The following is an 18,675-nucleotide window of genomic DNA, read 5'->3' on the forward strand; positions in this document are numbered from 1 at the left end:
CTCCTATATATCAGGTGTAAGGGCCACATAGTAATGGTATCAGGGGCCCCAGCAGCCGCCTGTACTCAGCTCCTATATATCAGGTGAAAGGGCCACATAGTAATGGTATCAGGGGCCCCAGCAGCCGCCTGTACTCAGCTCCTATATATCAGGTGAAAGGGCCACATAGTAATGGTATCAGGGGCCCCAGCAGCCGCCTGTACTCAGCTCCTATATATCAGGTGAAAGGGCCACATAGTAATGGTATCAGGGGCCCCGGCAGCCGCCTGTACTCAGCTCCTATATATCAGGTGTAAGGGCCACATAGTAATGGTATCAGGGGCCCCAGCAGCCGCCTGTACTCAGCTCCTATATATCAGGTGTAAGGGCCACATATTAATGGTATCAGGGGCCCCGGCAGCTGCCTGTACTCAGCTCCTATACAGTGGTGGCCAAAAGTATTGGCACCCCTGCAATTCTGTCAGATAATACTCAGTTTCTTCCTGAAAATGATTGCAATCACAAATTCTTTGGTCTTATTTTCTTCATTTAATTTGTCTTCAATGAAAAAACACAAAAAGAATTGTCCTAAAGCCAAATTGGATACAATTGGCAATAACTAAATCACACTTGCAGCCAGTTAACATGGATTATGTTATGATCTGCAACATAAACTAAGGAAAGAAAGGGAAAAGCTGTCCCTACAGTAAGACTAAGCTGAATCCCTACGATGTTGCGGGCAGCCTGTTCCTTGTGAACAGACCCGCCTTCGTCCTCGGCTAGTCTGAACAGAGACCTATAGAATAAAGGGAGGGGTCCCTAAAAGAACTAAGGACTGGGACAAAAAATGGACACCTCCTAACAGAAGTTGTTGCAGAGCAAAAATACAAACTGAACAAAAAGTACTAGAGGTCCAGAGGACCAAGCAAACTAGAAAGAGATAGGCACCGAAGCACCTGGCTAGAGAGACAGGCAAAAAACAATGAAGTCCAGCAAAGCCAGAAGGGCGGAGCTGGAATATATAGGCAGCTAGTCACGTGACCGCAAAACACAAGATAGCAAAAACTAACAGGAGGGTTCTAACAGAGTAAAGTTGACTCAGCCTCTGTCCTGTGTCCTTGTGTGTACCACATTGAGCATGGAGAAAAGAAAGAAGACAAAAGAGCTGTCTGAGGACTTGAGAAACCAAATTGTGAGGAAGCATGAGCAATCTCAAGGCTACAAGTCCATCCCCAAAGACCTGAATGTTCCTGTGTCTTCCGTGCGCAGTGTCATCAAGAAGTTTAAAGCCCATGGCACTGTGGCTAACCTATCTAGATGTGGACGGAAAAGAAAAATTGACAAGAGATTTCAACGCAAGATTGTGCGGATGGTGGATAAAGAACCTCGACTAACATCCAAACAAGTTCAAGCTGCCCTGCAGTCCGAGGGTACAACAGTGTCAACCCGTACTATCCGTCGGCGTCTGAATGAAAAGGGACTGTATGGTAGGATACCCAGGAAGACCCCACTTCTTACCCCGAGACATAAAAAAGCCAGGCTGGAGTTTGCCAAAACTTACCTGAGAAAGCCTAAAACGTTTTGGAAGAATGTTCTCTGGTCAGATGAGACAAAAGTAGAGGTAGAGGTTTTTGGGGAAAAGCATCAACATAGAGTGTACAGGAAAAAAAAGAGGCATTCAAAGAAAAGAACATGGTCCCTACAGTCAAACATGGCGGAAGTTCCCTGATGTTTTGGGGTTGCTTTGCTGCCTCTGGCACTGGACTGCTTGACCGTATGCATGGCATTATGAAGTCTGAAGACTACCAACAAAGTTTGCAGCATAATGTAGGGCCCAGTGTGAGAAAGCTGGGTCTCCCTCATAGGTCATGGGTCTTCCAGCAGGACAATGACCCAAAACACACTTCCAAAAGCACTATAAAATGGTTTGAGAGAAAGCACTGGAGACTTCTAAGGTGGCCAGCAATGAGTCCAGACCTGAATACCATGGAACATCTGTGCAGAGATCTCAAAATGGCAGTTTGGAGAAGGCACCCTTCAAATATCAGGGACCTGGAGCAGTTTGCCAAAGAAGAATGGTCTACAATTCCAGCAGAGCATTGTAAGAAACTCATTGATGGTTACCGGAAGCGGTTGTTCGCAGTTATTTTGGCTAAAGGTTGTGCAGCCAAGTATTAGGCTGAAGGTGCCAATACTTTTGTCTGGCCCATTTTTGGAGTTTTGTGTGAAATGATCATTGATTTGATTTTTGTTTCATTCTCTTTTGTGTTTTTTCTTTGCAAGAAAATTAAATGAAGATAATAATACCAAAGAATTTGTGATTGCAATCATTTTCAGGAAGAAACTGAGTATTATCTGACAGAATTGCAGGGGTGCAAATACTTTTGGCCACCACTGTATATCAGGTGTAAAGGCCACATAGGAATGGTATCAGGGGCCCCAGCAGCCACCTGTACTCAGCTACTATATATGGCCACGGCCGAAAGTGAAAATGAAGTATTTCTCCCAGAAAATTATTGCAATTACACACGTTTTGTTATACACATGTTTAATATTCTTTGTGTGTATTGGAACAAAAGAAAAAAACAAACAAAAGGAAAAAAGGCAAATTGGACATCATTTCATACAAAACCCCAAAAATGGGCCGGACAAAATTGATAGCACCTTTCCAAAATTGTGGGTGAACAACTTTGTTTCAAGCATGTGATGCTCATTCAAACTAACCTGTGGCAAGTAACAGGTGTGGGCAATATGAAAATCACACCTGAAACCAGATAAAAAGTGGAGAAGTTGACTCAATCTTTGCATTGTGTCTGTGTGTGCCACACTAAGCATGGAGTACAGAAAGAGAAGAGAACTGTCTGAGTACTTGAGAACCAAAATTGTTGAAAAATATTACCAACGGATTTTGGGTCGCAATGTAGTGCCCAGTGTCAGAAAGCTGGGTTTGCGTCCTAGGTCATGGTTCTTCCAGGAGAATGACCCCAAACATACTTCAAGAAGCCCGCAGAAATGGATGGAAACATAGCGCTGGAGAGGTATGAAGTAGCAGCAACTATGAGAGACATGGAGCAGTTTACAAAAGAAGAGTGGTCAAAATTCCAGCTGAGAGGTGTAAGAAGCTTGTTGATGGTTATAGGAAGCGATTGATTGCAGTTATTTTATTCCAAAGGGTGAGCAACCAAATATTAAAGTTGAGGGTGCCAACAATTTTGTTCAGACCATTTTTGGGGCTGTGTGTGAAATTATGTCCAATTTGCCTTTTTTTCTGCTTTTTTGTGTTGTTGCAATACACACAAAGAAAATAAAGTGTGTATAGCAAAACATGTGTAACAGCAATAATTGGGAGAAATACTTCATTTTCTGAAACAATTTCAAGGGAGTGAACACTTTCGGCCATAACTGTATGTGTAATATAAACATATATACATACACACACACACATACAGTTGAAACCAGAAGTTTCCATACACTATATAAAAAGACACATCTGCATGTTTTTCTCAATATCTGACATGAAATCAGAATAAACCTTTCCCGTTTTAGGTCAATTAGGATTACCATAATTTTTAAAATTTGCCAAATGCCAGAATAATGAGAGAGAGAGAATGTTTAAGTCATTTTTATTACTTACTGCAAAGTCAAAAGTTTACACACACTAAGATTACTATGCCTTTAAACAATTCTGGACTGCCCATATGATGATGTAATGTGTTTGGAAGCTTCTAATAGTTTTTTTTTCTGTAGTATCATGGGAAAGTCTAAAGAAATTAGCGAAGATATCAGGAAGAGAATTGTGGACTTGCACAAGTCTGGCTCATCCTTAGATACAATTTCAAGATACCTGACGGTGCCTCGGTCATCTGTACAAACAATTATACGCAAGTACAAACAAGATGGGAATGTACTGCCATCTTATCGCTCAGGAAGGAGACGGGTTCTGTGTCCCAGATATGAACGTGCTTGGGTCCGACACGTGCATATCAACCCAAGGACAAAAGCAAGAGACCTTGTGAAGATGATGGCGGAAGCAGGTAAGATTGTGTCAATAACCACAGTGAAACGAGTACTGTATCAACATGGGCTGAAAGGCCACTCTGCCAGGAAGAAGCCATTACTCCAAAAGAAACATAAAAAAGCCAAATTAATGTTTGCAAATGCACACAGGAACAAAGACCTTAATTTTTGGAGACATGTCTGTGGTCTGATGAAACTAAAATTGAACTTTTTTGGCATAATGACCATCGCTACGTTTGGAGGAAAAAGAGAGAAGCTTGGAAGCCTAAGAACACCATCCCAACTGTGAAACATGGGGGTGGCAGCATCATGATCTGGGGTTGATTTGCTGCAGGAGGGACTGGTTCACTTCACAAAATAGATGACACCATGAGAAAAGAAGATTATGTGGCAATACTGAAGCAACATCTCAAGACATCAGCCAGGAAGTTAAAGCTTGGGCGGAAATGGGTATTCCAAATGGACAATGACCCGAAGCATATTGACAAAATGGGAACAAAGTGGCTTAAGAATAACAAAGTCAATGTTTCGGCGTGGCCATCACAAAGCTCTGATTGCAATCCTATTGAAAATTTATGGGCACTCTTGCTGCGAGCAAGGCGACCTACAAACCTGGATCTGTTACCCCAGTTTTGCCAGGAGGAATGGGTCCAAATTCCGACCAACTATTGTGAGAAGTTTGTGGAAGGATATCCCAAAAGTTTGACCCAAGTCATTCAGTTTAAGGGTGATGGTACCAAATACTAATGAAATGTATGTAAACTTTTGACTTTATATATATCAAAAATTGATTCTGCTATAACCAGAACCCTGGTAGGATAAACAAAAACATGAACACTTCAAATAATATTAACAATATAATTTTATTAGAACATAAAATAACAATAATTAAAATACCAGGGGCCTCAAATGTGAGGGACAAACAAATGCTGTACCCTATATCTGCGCAGCAAGAGTAATAACCATATATTACCCCATTACTGAAATAATGTGACTATACAAATGCACTACAAAAGATTTCAATCTGAATAACCGCTCATGTGGCAAAAATAGAAAGAAAGAAATGCATATGCTATTATAACGGTCACTAGACTATCACTGATGAGTTTGACATACGCCTATAAAATGTAAAGCGGCAGTGCATATGATGATATAGAGTCGACTGTCCAGCAAAAAAGTGCAAAGTGCTTAGATAAAGATAACGTATTGTTTCCAGCCTCAAAGAAACTAATGCATATAGCGGTTAATAATGTTAGTATATCTATCAGGGGAGACTGGGTACATAAAAGAGGCTGGGTACGGTCCCATAGAATAACTATAGTGTAATAGTGGCACTGTCCACAAATAGACAAAACAGCTCAACACATCATGAGAAAGAAATACCTGGTTAGAATGGCAGCTTCTAGGCAGGGTAATCACGCGTCCCTCCACCCTGACGCGCGTTTCATCAACACTTCCTCAGGGGTCGTGCCAGGGAGGGGAACGCCAGATGTTATATAGGGAGCCTAATCCAATCATGAACCGAGCCGGAGAGAAAAAGTGTGTCACCTGACTTTCCGGTATGTGTTCTGGCTGGTATACGGCGTGAGACATTCTGTGCCCGCCACAATACATGTGACTCTGCGGCTTCTGGCATTTGACCTGCAAGCCGGCAGTGCAGTCACGGACATGACGGCAGTGCGTGCCAGCAGGGTCTAAGAGCCAGAAACAGCCAAGGTCAGGGGGAGGCGCCCATAAATGCTAGCGCTCAGCAGCCATACACTCTAACCTGATCATACATAATACTAAGATGTGAATAGGCAGAAATTATGGGATTCTATTGTGTCGTGAACAAATATACACACTGATTAGTGATTAGAATAATGTTAAGACTCTGCAGTAAGTAATAAAAATGCCTTAAAACATTCTCTCTCTCTCATTATTCTGGCATTTGGAAAATATCAAAAATGATGGTAATCCTAATTGACCTAAAACGGGAAAGATTTATTCTGATTTCATGTCAGATATTGATAAAAACATGCAGATGTGTCTCTTTATATAGTGGATGGAAACTTCTGGTTTCATCTGTATATGTATTGATTTCATGGCTCTAATGATTTTTGGGGGAATTGCTCAAGTTTTTAATGTAAGCATCAAAAATTGTAAAAAATTTTTTACACTTTTATATTTTTTACATATTTCTATGTCGCCAACAAATTCTGCAAAGTTCAGTTTTTTTCTCATTAATAAAACTTGCATTTTTCTAATCATTTATTGTATCATAAAATATTACACACAATGCAGATTGTTCAACTTTGCCAAAATTTGACTTTTCCCATGTGTCCACCAGTCTTGACCAGCACCGGCAAAATTTTGAAGCCTTGCGGAGCTTCTTGGGGAGAGGCTTAACAGCGCCGCAGGTTTTTCCAGCTAATCCTTCACTAAAACAGGCGTGTAAAAGGCCAATCTTCATGAAATGGGACATAATCTTGTGTAACTGTCTGCCCAGAAACAATGTAGGGCTGACAATTATCTAATAGGTTTGAGGCCTTAAAGGGACTCTGTCAGCACAGAATGACTGTTCAAACCAAGCACAGGCACTCGATGCACTCTTGCTGCGGCCAAACAGTTAAGTGCATCTTCTCATCTATTTCTATCCCTGTTACAAAATGGAGCGTCTGGTTGGATGCCCGACCACTGATCCATTCATTCTCAATGGAGCTGTTGGAAAAAGCAGAGCGCTCTGCAGCCCCAAAGGGCAAGAATGGAGGTCAGACTGAGCATGTGCACCGCTGCCCAATTCCAAAAGTGATAAAAGTGCCGCATTCTGCCCATCAGTGCCGCTCTAAGCTGTTGGACACCACCGATCACCTTGGATAGGTGATAAAGGGGTCGTCTGATGAAAAGAAGTTCTCTCGATTTATGTACGGAAGCATCGTTATAAAATACAGTTTTCTCTCATAAAATGTGAGATTTTAGTATTACGTTATACCAGGGATGGCCAATTTATTTTCCCGAGGAGCCCTCCACTGTTCTGGAGGGAAAAATCAACAGGCTGAAATCAATTCTGCTCAATATTAGAATTGATACATTCCGCTGACTCGCTGCTACATGTTACGATAGAGCTTATTGTATCGTCTATCCTTACTTGTAGTGACTCGCCCCCTGGGCCGTGGGGCTCTCGGAACCGGACAACAGGGCAATGCTGGGAGTAGTAGTGGCGACCCGGTCCCGTGGGTCAGGGTGGTCAGACCAAATGCTGTGGCAGTGTATTTGTAGGTTTTGAAAGTCCGACTACGCCACCTGTGGATTGCGGTCAGGGAGGACCGCCGCTGCGGGGCAGACCGCTGAGGCTGGTGTTGGGGGTGCAGCAGGGAATAGTACAACTCCCCACGGGAGGAGTATAGCCTCAGAGCAGTGTAATAGGATGCTGGGGGTGATGGTGCAGGCGCAGCAGTAATCACACAGAGTCCAATAATGCAGTCCAGGGTCTTTTACTGCAGATCTTATCACAGACCCACCAGGAGTACAGGGAGGAATGGACCTGGGTGTCTGAGGGCATTCGGGCGAGCTCCACTGGTCAGGGTGAGTGGGTAGGCCTACCGTTCTCTCTCTGCCCTTGCTGACTATCTCCCCCTTTAGTGGTATGATAGCCCACGTCCCTGAGTTGGCCGTGTACTACGCCTGTATGGCTTGCGACTCGGGCCTTAGGTACCTATAGCTTCTCTGTGCTGTACCGGTCCCTCTGTGTGGCGGAGCTTCCAGGCTTCTTTGGCCAAGGGACCTAAAATCCCTCGCAGGTAGATGATCTGCTGCAGGACTTGCAATCCTGACAGCCTCGGATCCCAGTGTCCGGTATGTAGTTCTCTCTCAGCCAGGACCGACTCTCGTCGCCTCTGTCCCTGGCTTGCTGTTCCTCCTTAGCCTCATGGACTCCTCAGCTGCCGTTGACCTGTCCCTCTCTTCTGGGAACCCTTCTGGATGCTTCAGAAGTGGGTCCTGGTCTCCCTAACCCTGCCCTCAGTACCAGCTTTTATAGGGGCAGCCTGCCCCCCCTACTGGCCTGGGACAGGAGGTGCTGCAGGCTAATGGTCCATGACCAGAGAACCTCCCTCCTGCTCTCAGACACAGCCTTACAAGTTTGTGGCATCCAGGCCTGGGGTGACACATTCCCCCCTAGTAAAGTTTAGTACTCCGGGACTAACAAGAAGCACGAATACCGGGTATAAATTATAACATAAACACAACAGAGAAGAAAACAACAAACAACACCACATATTGAGTTCTTTAGGTCACAGCGTGGTCTGTGACCGGGTGTCCGTTTCACCCAGTAAGGCGAAGTCTTAACCGGTGCGGGGACATGTCCAAAGCAAACCCCAAGCGTTGGCCCTGGGAGTGGCTGCAAGGCGAAGCAAACTACTTTGGACCACTCGGGGCCACGCCAGACAGGTTTTTCTTCCGTGGCCGTCTTCTCAAGAGGCACCAAGTGCAACTATTTACAAGGTAGTTCGGTTATCCAAAGTTCATAACCTGTCAGTCCATATATCTAGAAAAACTGGAGAAAACACTATTAGTTACAGGTAACAAACATATTAACTATATACATGGTACGTTTAGATCTCGCACTTATATCCTCCAGCGAGCTGGTGTTTGTCCCCTAGTGCTGCTGGTTGATCTCCTTAACCCACTGTCTGGTGGTGGACCAACCTGGCTTTCCCCACTACCATTGAGGGTACAGCTACTAGCTAGGTTCATAGGTAGGGCAGGCAGCTGTCCGCAGGTTCTTTGGCTTACCGCAGGCATGGCAGGCTCACTGTCAGCAGAGGGATGATTCTCCTGGGCTGCTGGCATGGGTTCTTCTGCCTCTGGGGCTGCTTGTGTGTCACCCTGGCCTGGATGCCACAAGTGTAATTAAAGCTGTGTCTGAGAGCAAGGGGGAAGTTCTCTAGTCAGGGGAACATTAGCATGCAATGCCTCCTGTCTCAGGCCAGTAGGGGGAGCAGGCTGCCCCTATAAAAGCTGGTGCTGGGGGCAGGGTTAGGGAGAACTGGATGGCCTGTCTCAGCATTGAGACTTGTCCCAGAGCAGAACAGGGACAGACAGTTGCACTGCACCTAAGAGGAAGTGTGGCAGGAGGAGAGCCACAAGCCAGAGACAAGAGGCGAAGCAAGCCCGTCTTGGCAGATAAGAGACTGACTTTACCAGACTTTGGTGTCTGAGGCTGGGAGGATTCCACATCCTCCAGCAGAGAACCAGTCCGCAATGGACTGTATATTCCTTGGCCTAAGAAGCCTGGAGGCCCTGCCACAACCGAAGGGACCAGTAAAGCCGTACAAGGCTGGGAGCAGAAAGGAACCCACGTCGCAGGCCATACAGGCGAGAATACACAGAAAGCTCGGAAACGTAGGCTGTTACCCTATAACGAGGAGATAGCCAGAAGGAGCGCAGAAAGCACGGTAGGCCTACACCCTCACCCTGACCAGGGCCAATTTCCCCGTTGCTCTCAGACATCCAGGTCCCCTCCTAGCTGGGACTGTTTATGGGTCAGTTTACCTGTTTCAGTAAAGACCCTGGACTGCAACCTATTGTCTGTGTGCTCCTTCGTGCCTCCAGCATTACCGGTACTGGGACTCTCACCACCATCACTCCCAACATCCATTATACTGCCCTGGGGCCGCACTCTTCCCGTGGGGAGTCACACTACCCTAGCTGCACACCTTATCAGCCCCAGCGGTCTACATGCAGTGGCGGTTCCTAATAACCGCAATCCACGGGTGGCGTAGTCGGACATAAATATCAGCACATAACGGACTACCACTGGCCTGACCACCCTGAGCCACGGAACCGGGTTGCCACTACTACTCCCATCGTTCCCCCACTGCCCGGATCCGAGTGCCCCACGGCCCAGGGGGCGAGTCAGCTTTGGCGTAGTCGGCAGGATTTCGTGCCCACAACCACCGGGTACTGCGTGCCTGAAAAAGACTTTTGTAACTTACCTGTGGCGAAGTTTCCCGCCGTCCGGAGTCGTTTCCCGCCATCCGGAGCCGATTCCCGCCATCAGACGCCATCTTGGACCACCGTTTCCCGCCGTCTTCTGCCGTCTTCCCGCCATCCGCAGCTGTTTCCCGCCATCGGACGCCATCTTCAGGACGCCGCGCGGGAAGAAGAGGGGCGTGGACGTCAAAACCGCGCGAGATCCGAAGCTCCGCCCACCGCACCGACGCTGCACAAGGTCCTGGAAGGGAGAGAGAGTGACGCTGACGTCATCAGGACGCGACGCCAGGTCCTCGTCCATAGCAGCAGCAGCGGAGCCGCGGCCTACAGAAGAGGATCGTCGGAAGGTAGGCCACGCTTAACTAGGGGGGAGGAAGATGTCGGACACGGAGGCGCCCACTACCACCAACGCAGCTGCAGCAGCGGTGATGCCATTTTCCCTGCCCTACATCCCTGGACCGGCCTGGCTGCCCAAGTACTCAGGGGAGCCCCATGCCCTAACTGACTTCAAGGAAAGGCTATACAGTTTGTTCCACGTTTACCCCCTGACAGAGGAACAGAAGGTCAGCATACTGACAGGGCAGTTAACTGGCGCAGCCCAAAGGGAGGTAAAATCATGGCCCACTGAGGAGAAAAGGACTGTGAAGGGTATTCTGGCCCGGCTGTAGGGTACCTTTGACACACGTACCTCTGCTGAGATTAAAATGAGGTTCTATGGATGTAAGCAGCGGGCACAGGACAGCATCAGAGACTATGCCCTAAATCTGCAGGAAGCCCTGAGGGCTATTCAACAAACTGACCCTGGCAGTGTGCAGGAAACGGATAAGCTGTTAACAGAACAATTCATAGAAGGTCTGCTGTCTAGCGCCCACAGGGCCCAACTGCGCCTCATGTTCTTTCAGAACCCCGACCTGACCTTTGCCCAATTTAAGGACAGGGCCATAAGGGTGCTCCGTGAATCTGCAACCAGTGGCGCTATAAACCCCTGGCGCCCTGCTCTCACCTACCACCAGGAGGCGGCGCCCTCCTCTATGGACCCCATGGGGGATGATGAACAGGCCCTGAACCAAGCCCCGTCGAAAGACCTGCACCACCAAGTCCAGGAGCTGACCAGGAGCGTCGCGGCGTTGACCAGGACCGTCCAGGCGTTACAAGTGGACCCGTCAAGACCCATCGAGCTGGCTTCAAGTCCGGAGGATGTCCCGTGGCGTCGACAGAGGAGGATCCCGTCGTTCCGAGGGAGGCCCACAGACCGCTACGCAGAGGATGGACAGCCCATTTGCCGTCGATGCAACCAGCCTGGACACACTTCCAGGTACTGTAATTTAAACGGGTCCAACCTGGGGCAGAGGGCCAACCCCCAGGCATAAGATCACCAAGCCCTTATAATTGGCGTGATAAGTACGTTGGGGGGCGCCCGGTTTTACCCGTGGTGCTGGACGGTATCCCCATGAGCGCCTTGCTGGATACTGGGTCGCAAGTAACCACTATCCCTTATGTACTTTTTAAGCAGTATTGGACTGATGCTGATATCACACGGTATCCAAACAGTAACTTGAGCATCATCGCCAGTAATGGCTTACCCGTGCCGCAGATGGGGTTCAAGGAGATGACCATTATAATTGGTAAAGTTGAACAGCCGGCACAGGGAGTAATTATTGTGGACATTGACCGTCGTGAAAGTCACCCTAAAATAACTGTGGGTACTAATGTAATTGAAAATTGTCTTTCAGAGGTAATTGTAATTCTACAACAGGTGGCGGTGAATGCTAGTTCCAGCCAACAGAGAGTCCTCAACAAGGAGATAAAAGCGCTGATGAGACGGCAGCAGGTAGAACTGTCTGGTGGTGAGATCGGTAGCGTAAGACTGAGTGACCCATTCCCCATTTCCATGCCTCCCAAAAGTGAAATGATGATCTGGTGTCGGACTGCAATCGGGTTGAGAGGTAGAGACTACCAAGCCATGGTAGAACCCGTGTACTCAGACAGCAGGCCCACCATTTTGACAGCCCGGGGGGTGGTTGATGTCCGTCATGGGAGGGTGCCCGTCCGCATCCTCAACATTGGGGAGAGGGAAGTACACTTACCCAGATACGCTACACTCGCCAAACTGTTTGTTGTCGAACACAAAGCTATCAGGGCCGTGGAACCCTTGCTTCCATCTCCACAGGCGGAGGGTAATGGCTCCCAGAAACAAAAGGAGGACTGGTGCCAGAAACTCCACGTGGGTGCTGACTCCACTCCCCTGCACCAAAAACAAGGAGTCTACCGGGTGGTACAGGAGTACGAGAGAGTCTTTAGTAAGCACCCGCTAGACTTCGGCAGAGTAAAAGGGATAGAACACCACATCCCCACAGAGAGCCTCCCACCAATAAAAGAAAGACACCGACCTGTACCCCCTGCACATTATCAGAACGCAAAGGGCATGCTAAGAGAGATGAAAGAAGCTGGGGTCATTAGAGACAACTGTAGCCCCTGGGCAGCCCCCTTGGTTCTGGTGAAAAAGAAAGACGGCACCATGAGAATGTGCGTCGACTATAGACAAATCAACCGTATCACCCACAAAGACGCATATCCGCTGCCTAGAATAGAAGAGTCTTTAGCCGCACTAAAATCAGCTAACTTGTTTTCTACTTTGGACCTTACTAGCGGGTACTGGCAGGTTCCTGTGGCAGAGGCTGACAAGGAGAAGACCGCCTTCACCACCCCGATGGGACTGAGCGAATTCAACTGCATGCCTTTCGGGCTCTGCAACGCACCAGGGACCTTCCAGCGGCTGATGGAATGCTGTCTAGGGCACCGAAACTTCGAGACGGTCCTCCTTTACCTGGACGACGTGATCGTCTATTCGAAGACCTACGAGGACCATCTCAAGCACCTGGCCGAGGTGTTCGAAGCCCTGGCAGGCTATGGCCTGAAGGTGAAACCATCGAAGTGTCACCTGCTGAAACCAAAGGTCCAGTACCTAGGGCACGTGGTAAGCGCGGAAGGAGTGGCCCCCGACCCTGACAAGGTCACGGCAATCAAGAGCTGGCCAAGCCCCTCGAACATCAAAGAGGTGAGACAGTTTCTCGGGTTGGTAGGCTACTAACGAAGATTCATCCCCGGGTTCACCAAGATGGCAGCTCCTATGCAGGACCTCCTGATCGGACAGTCTAAGTCCAGGAGTCAAAAGCCACCCTTCAAGTGGGATAAACCGGAAGAGGAGTCCTTCCGCCAGTTGAAGATGGCCCTCACGGGGAATGAGATCCTGGCCTACCCTGATTATGGCCAGCCTTTTATCCTCCACACAGACGCCAGTAATGTGGGACTGGGAGCCGTACTGTCCCAAAACCAACAGGGCAGAGAAAGGGTGATCGCGTACGCCAGCCGGAAGCTGAGACCCACCGAGAGGAACCCGGAGAATTACAGCTCCTTCAAGCTAGAATTCTTGGCGGTGGTATGGGCCGTGACGGAACGCTTCAAGCATTACCTGGCCTCCGCAAAGTTCACCGTGTACACGGACAACAACCCGTTGACACACCTGGACAATGCAAGACTGGGTGCCCTAGAACAGCGGTGGATGGCCCGTCTCTCCAACTATGACTTAGTGATCAAGTACCGGGCCGGCAAAACCAATGCCAACGCAGACGCCCTGTCGAGGATGCCTCACTTACCTGAAGGTGACGAAGACCCAGAAGAGCTGGAGGAGGTAGAACTCCCCGCGTTTCACCGGTATGGAGTCGCTCAATACTCCCACCGCGTGAAAGAGGAGGATCTAACAACCGTGATGATCAATCCCCTACCTCACCACAGCTGGGCCGAGACCCAAGATAGTGACCCTGCAGTCCGCCTGGTGAAAGATCTGCTGACCCGGGAAGACGCCCGCCTAGATCCAGATGCCCCAGAGGAAGCCAAGCAGCTATGGAAAGAGAAGAGCAAGCTGTTCCTCTACGAAGGCAAGTTGTGCAGAAGGATTGTCAACCACCGGACGCATGAGCTGACCTGGCAAGTCGTGGTTCCAAGGCGGGATGCAGCTATGGTCCTGGGAGCTTACCATGACAGAGCGGGACACTTCGGTTGGAAGAAACTGGAGTTCCAGCTAAGAGGAAGGTTCTTTTGGGTCGGCATGAGAGGAGCTGTAGAAAAGTGGTGCAGAGACTGTGGCCCTTGTCACCTAAGGAGGAAGGACCGCACCAGCCAGAAGACACCCTTGAGGCCCATCGTCACCACGCAGCCTCTTGAGCTGGTAGCTCTAGACCACGTCAAGTTGGCTCCAAGCCGGTCAGGGTACATCTACGCCCTGACAATCGTGGACCACTATTCCCGTTTTTTCGTGGTGGTCCCGGTAAAGGACTTGACAGCCCAAACAGCGGCCAGAGCCTTCCAGCAATATTTCTGCCATCCACACGGGTATCCGGAACAGGTCCTGACAGACCAGGGTCCAGCGTTCGAGGCTGAAATCTTCCAGGAGTTCTGCAACCTCTATGGCTGTAAGAAGATTCGGACAACGCCTTACCATCCACAAACCAACGGGATGTGTGAGAAGATGAACAATATAGTCATTGATCTCCTGAAGACGTTGCCCCTGGAGGAACGCAGCCTGTGGCCAGAAAAACTGCCGGACCTAATAGACCTATACAACAATATCCCGGTGAATGCTACAAACTGCACCCCGGCTTACCTGATGCGAGCTAGACCAGGTAAGCTGCCCGTAGACCTGGAGATGGGAGTCCTAATACCTGAGGACACCTCCCCGGATGCGGACTGGGATACGGAAAGGCAACTGCAGTACAAGAAGGTACAGGAGAGTGTGGAGAAGAGCCTGGCCCAGGTGAGAGAGAGGCAAGAAAAACTCTTCAATCAACACGCCCCTGCTGGTCCCCTAGAACCTGGTGAGCAAGTCCTAAAGCGAAAAAGAAGGCTACATAAGTTGGACGACCAGTGGGAAAGGGAACCCTACACCGTACTGCAGTCTGACCACGACAACCCAAAGGTGTGCGTAATCACCAAGGACGGAGGAGAAACCACTAGTGTCGTCTCCAGAGACCACCTCAAAAGATGCCCCGAGCAACTCCGTAGTGCAGAAGAGGATCAGAGTGACCTTGAACCCGCAGAGGACAAGGAAGAAATGATCAGCACCGTTCTCGGAGAGTTCCCTCAGTCCTGGACTCGCATAAATGATGCCATAGTGGTACCTGTCCTGCATTTCCTGCAACCGGCACAGCAACAACCAACACCAGAGCCGGAAGGTGAAGAGGAGCAAGCGGTTCCAGAGGCAGAAGAGCCTGTGCCAGCAGCCCAGGAGAGTCAACCCTCTGCTGACAGTGAGCCTGCCATACCTGCGGTAAGCCAAAGAACCCGCAGACAGCTGCCTGCCCTACCTGTACACCCAGCTGGTAGCTGTAACCCTAACGCTAGTGGGGAAAGCCAGGTTGGTCCACCACCAGACAGTGGGTTAAGGAGGTCAACCAGGAGCACAAAGGGACAGATATCCGCTCGCTGGAGAATATAGAGCGCGCTAAAATTGTAAATGACCCTGTTGCCAAATGTTGAAATGTTTGCCAAGTTACATGCTTGTTTGGTAATTCTGTGTTTCAGTTTCTTGCAGTTACCGTAAGGACTCACAGGTTATGGACTTTTTATAACCAGGACCTTGTATGGACTGCGTTCGGAGCCTAACCAAGGAATGAACTAAGACTGTAAAGGACTTGGGGTAGGACAGACCCCCACCTGGTTAAGGCTCCCCGTTGTGTTGGTGATATGGACACCTGGTCACAGACCACACTGTGACCTTAAGAACTCAATCTGTGCGTCACTTGTATACTAATGTTTTATGGTATGCATATTGTCTTTGTATATTGTTTAGTCCCAGAGTACTAAATTTCACTAGGGGGGAATGTGTCACCCTAGCATGGATGCCACAAGTGTAATTAAAGCTGTGTCTGAGAGCAAGGGGGAGGTTCTCTAGTCAGGGGAACATTAGCATGCAATGCCTCCTGTCTAAGGCCAGTAGGGGGAGCAGGCTGCCCCTATAAAAGCTGGTGCTGGGGGCAGGGTTAGGGAGAACTGGATGGTCTGTCTCAGCATTGAGACTTGTCCCAGAGCAGAACAGGGACAGACAGTTGCACTGCACCTAAGAGGAAGTGTGGCAGGAGGAGAGCCACAAGCCAGAGACAAGAGGCGAAGCAAGCCTGTCTTGGCAGATAAGAGACTGACTTTACCAGACTTTGGTGTCTGAGGCTGGGAGGATTCCACATCCTCCAGCAGAGAACCAGTCCGCAAGGGACTGTATATTCCTTGGCCTAAGAAGCCTGGAGGCCCTGCCACAACCGAAGGGACCAGTAAAGCCGTACAAGGCTGGGAGCAGAAAGGAACCCACGTCGCAGGCCATACAGGCGAGAATACACCGAAAGCTCGGAAACGTGGGCTGTTACCCTATAACGAGGAGATAGCCAGAAGGAGCGCAGAAAGCACGGTAGGCCTACACCCTCACCCTGACCAGGGCCAATTTCCCCGTTGCTCTCAGACATCCAGGTCCCCTCCTAGCTGGGACTGTTTATGGGTCAGTTTACCTGTTTCAGTAAAGACCCTGGACTGCAACCTATTGTCTGTGTGCTCCTTCGCGCCTCCAGCACTACCGGTACTGGGACTCTCACCACCATCACTCCCAACATCCATTATACTGCCCTGGGGCCGCACTCTTCCCGTGGGGAGTCACACTACCCTAGCTGCACACCTCATCAGCCCCAGCGGTCTGCATGCAGCGGCGGTTCCTAATAACCGCAATCCACGGGTGGCATAGTCGGACATAAACATCAGCACATAACGGACTACCACTGGCCTGACCACCCTGAGCCACGGAACCGGGTTGCCACTACTACTCCCATCGTTCCCCCACTGCCCGGATCCGAGTGCCCCACGGCCCAGGGGGCGAGTCACTTGCTCTTCTTGCTCTCCGGTAGGCTCCTGCTGGGTAGGCTGAAGGAAGTGTAGGACGGGTACCAGTATTGCGCCATTTATCTGAGTCCAGGTCCGGGGGAACTCTCCGAGAACTGTGCTGATCATCTCTTCCTTGTCCTCTGCGGATTCAAGGTCATCTTGATCTTCATTTGGACTCTGTAGTTGCTCGGGGCACAGACCCACCAGGAGTACAGGGAGGAATGGACCTGGGTGTCTGAGGGCATTCGGGCGAGCTCCACTGGTCAGGGTGAGTGGGTAGGCCTACCGTTCTCTCTCTGCCCTTGCTGACTATCTCCCCCTTTAGTGGTATGATAGCCCACGTCCCTGAGCTGGCCGTGTACTACGCCTGTATGACTTGCGACTCGGGCCTTAGGTACCTGTAGTTTCAATGTGCTGTACCGGTCCCTCTGTGGGGCGGAGCTTCCAGGCTTCTTAGGCCAAGGGACCTAAAATCCCTCGCAAGTAGATGATCTGCTGCAGGACTTGCAATTCTGACAGCCTCGGATCCCAGTGTCTGGTATGTTGTTCTCTCTCAGCCAGGACCAGCTCTCGTCGCCTCTGTCCCTGGCTTGCTGTTCCTCCTTAGCCTCCTTGACTCCTCAGCTGCCGCTGACCTGTCCCTCTCTTCTGGGAACCCTTCTGGATGCTTCAGAAGTGGGTCCTGGTCTCCCTAACCCTGCCCTCAGTACCAGCTTTTATAGGGGCAGCCTGCTCCCCCTACTGACCTGGGACAGGAGGTGCTGCATGCTAATGGTCCATGACCAGAGAACCTCCCTCCTGCTCTCAGACACAGCCTTACAAGTTTGTGGCATCCAGGCCTGGGGTGACACAGTAGCAGCAAATCCACACCATATAATTCAGTGCTTTTTATAAATCATCTGCTCCCGTTATTCAATCATTGTACGATGATAAATAGCTCTTCACACACACATTATGATGCCCCCACAGTACATTCCCCCGACAAAGTATGATGTCCCCACAGTACATTCCACCACACACAGTATGATGTCCCCACAGTACATTCCCCCCCACACACAGTATGATGTCCTCACAGTACACCCCCCCACACACAGTATGATGGCCCCACAGTACATTCCTCCCCACACACAGTATGATGCCCCCACAGTACATTCCTCCCCATAAAGTATGATGTCCCCACAATAGATTTCTCCACACACAGTATGATGTCCCCACAGTACATTCCCCCCACACATACAGTATGATGCCCCCACAGTACATTCCTCCCCACACAGTATGATGCCCCCACAGAACATTCCCACACACACAGTATGATGCCTCCACAGTATATTCCCCCTCACACACAATATAATGCCCCTACACAGCATGATGTCCCCACAGTAAATTCTCACACACAGTATGATGCCCCCACAGTAAATTCCCCCACACTCAGTATGATGTCCAAACAGTACATCCCCCCCACACAAAGTATGATGTCCCCACAGTACATTCCCCCCCACACACAGTATGATGCTCCTGACGCGCCCCTGGGCCTTCGTCGCGCGGCATCGCGCGCACGGGAGCTTACCCGGAGCCGGATCTGTTGAGGGTTGTAGTCTCGTGGCGGTGACCCGGTCCATGCCCAGGGAGTCAAACTGTGTGGCTGAGTAGTGCAGTAGATGTTGGACGACTACGCCACCCGTTGAATGCAGCTTTAGGGCCGCTGCTGCAAGACAGTCCGCTGAGGCCGGTGTTATAATTGTGCAGCGTAGATGGTATAACCCCCAACGGGAGGGGTACGGCCTC

Source organism: Phyllobates terribilis, unplaced genomic scaffold (genome assembly GCF_046119375.1).
Source record: "Phyllobates terribilis strain yellow unplaced genomic scaffold, ASM4611937v1 Scaffold_19__1_contigs__length_20705806, whole genome shotgun sequence".
In the NCBI taxonomy this organism is placed as follows: domain Eukaryota; kingdom Metazoa; phylum Chordata; class Amphibia; order Anura; family Dendrobatidae; genus Phyllobates; species Phyllobates terribilis.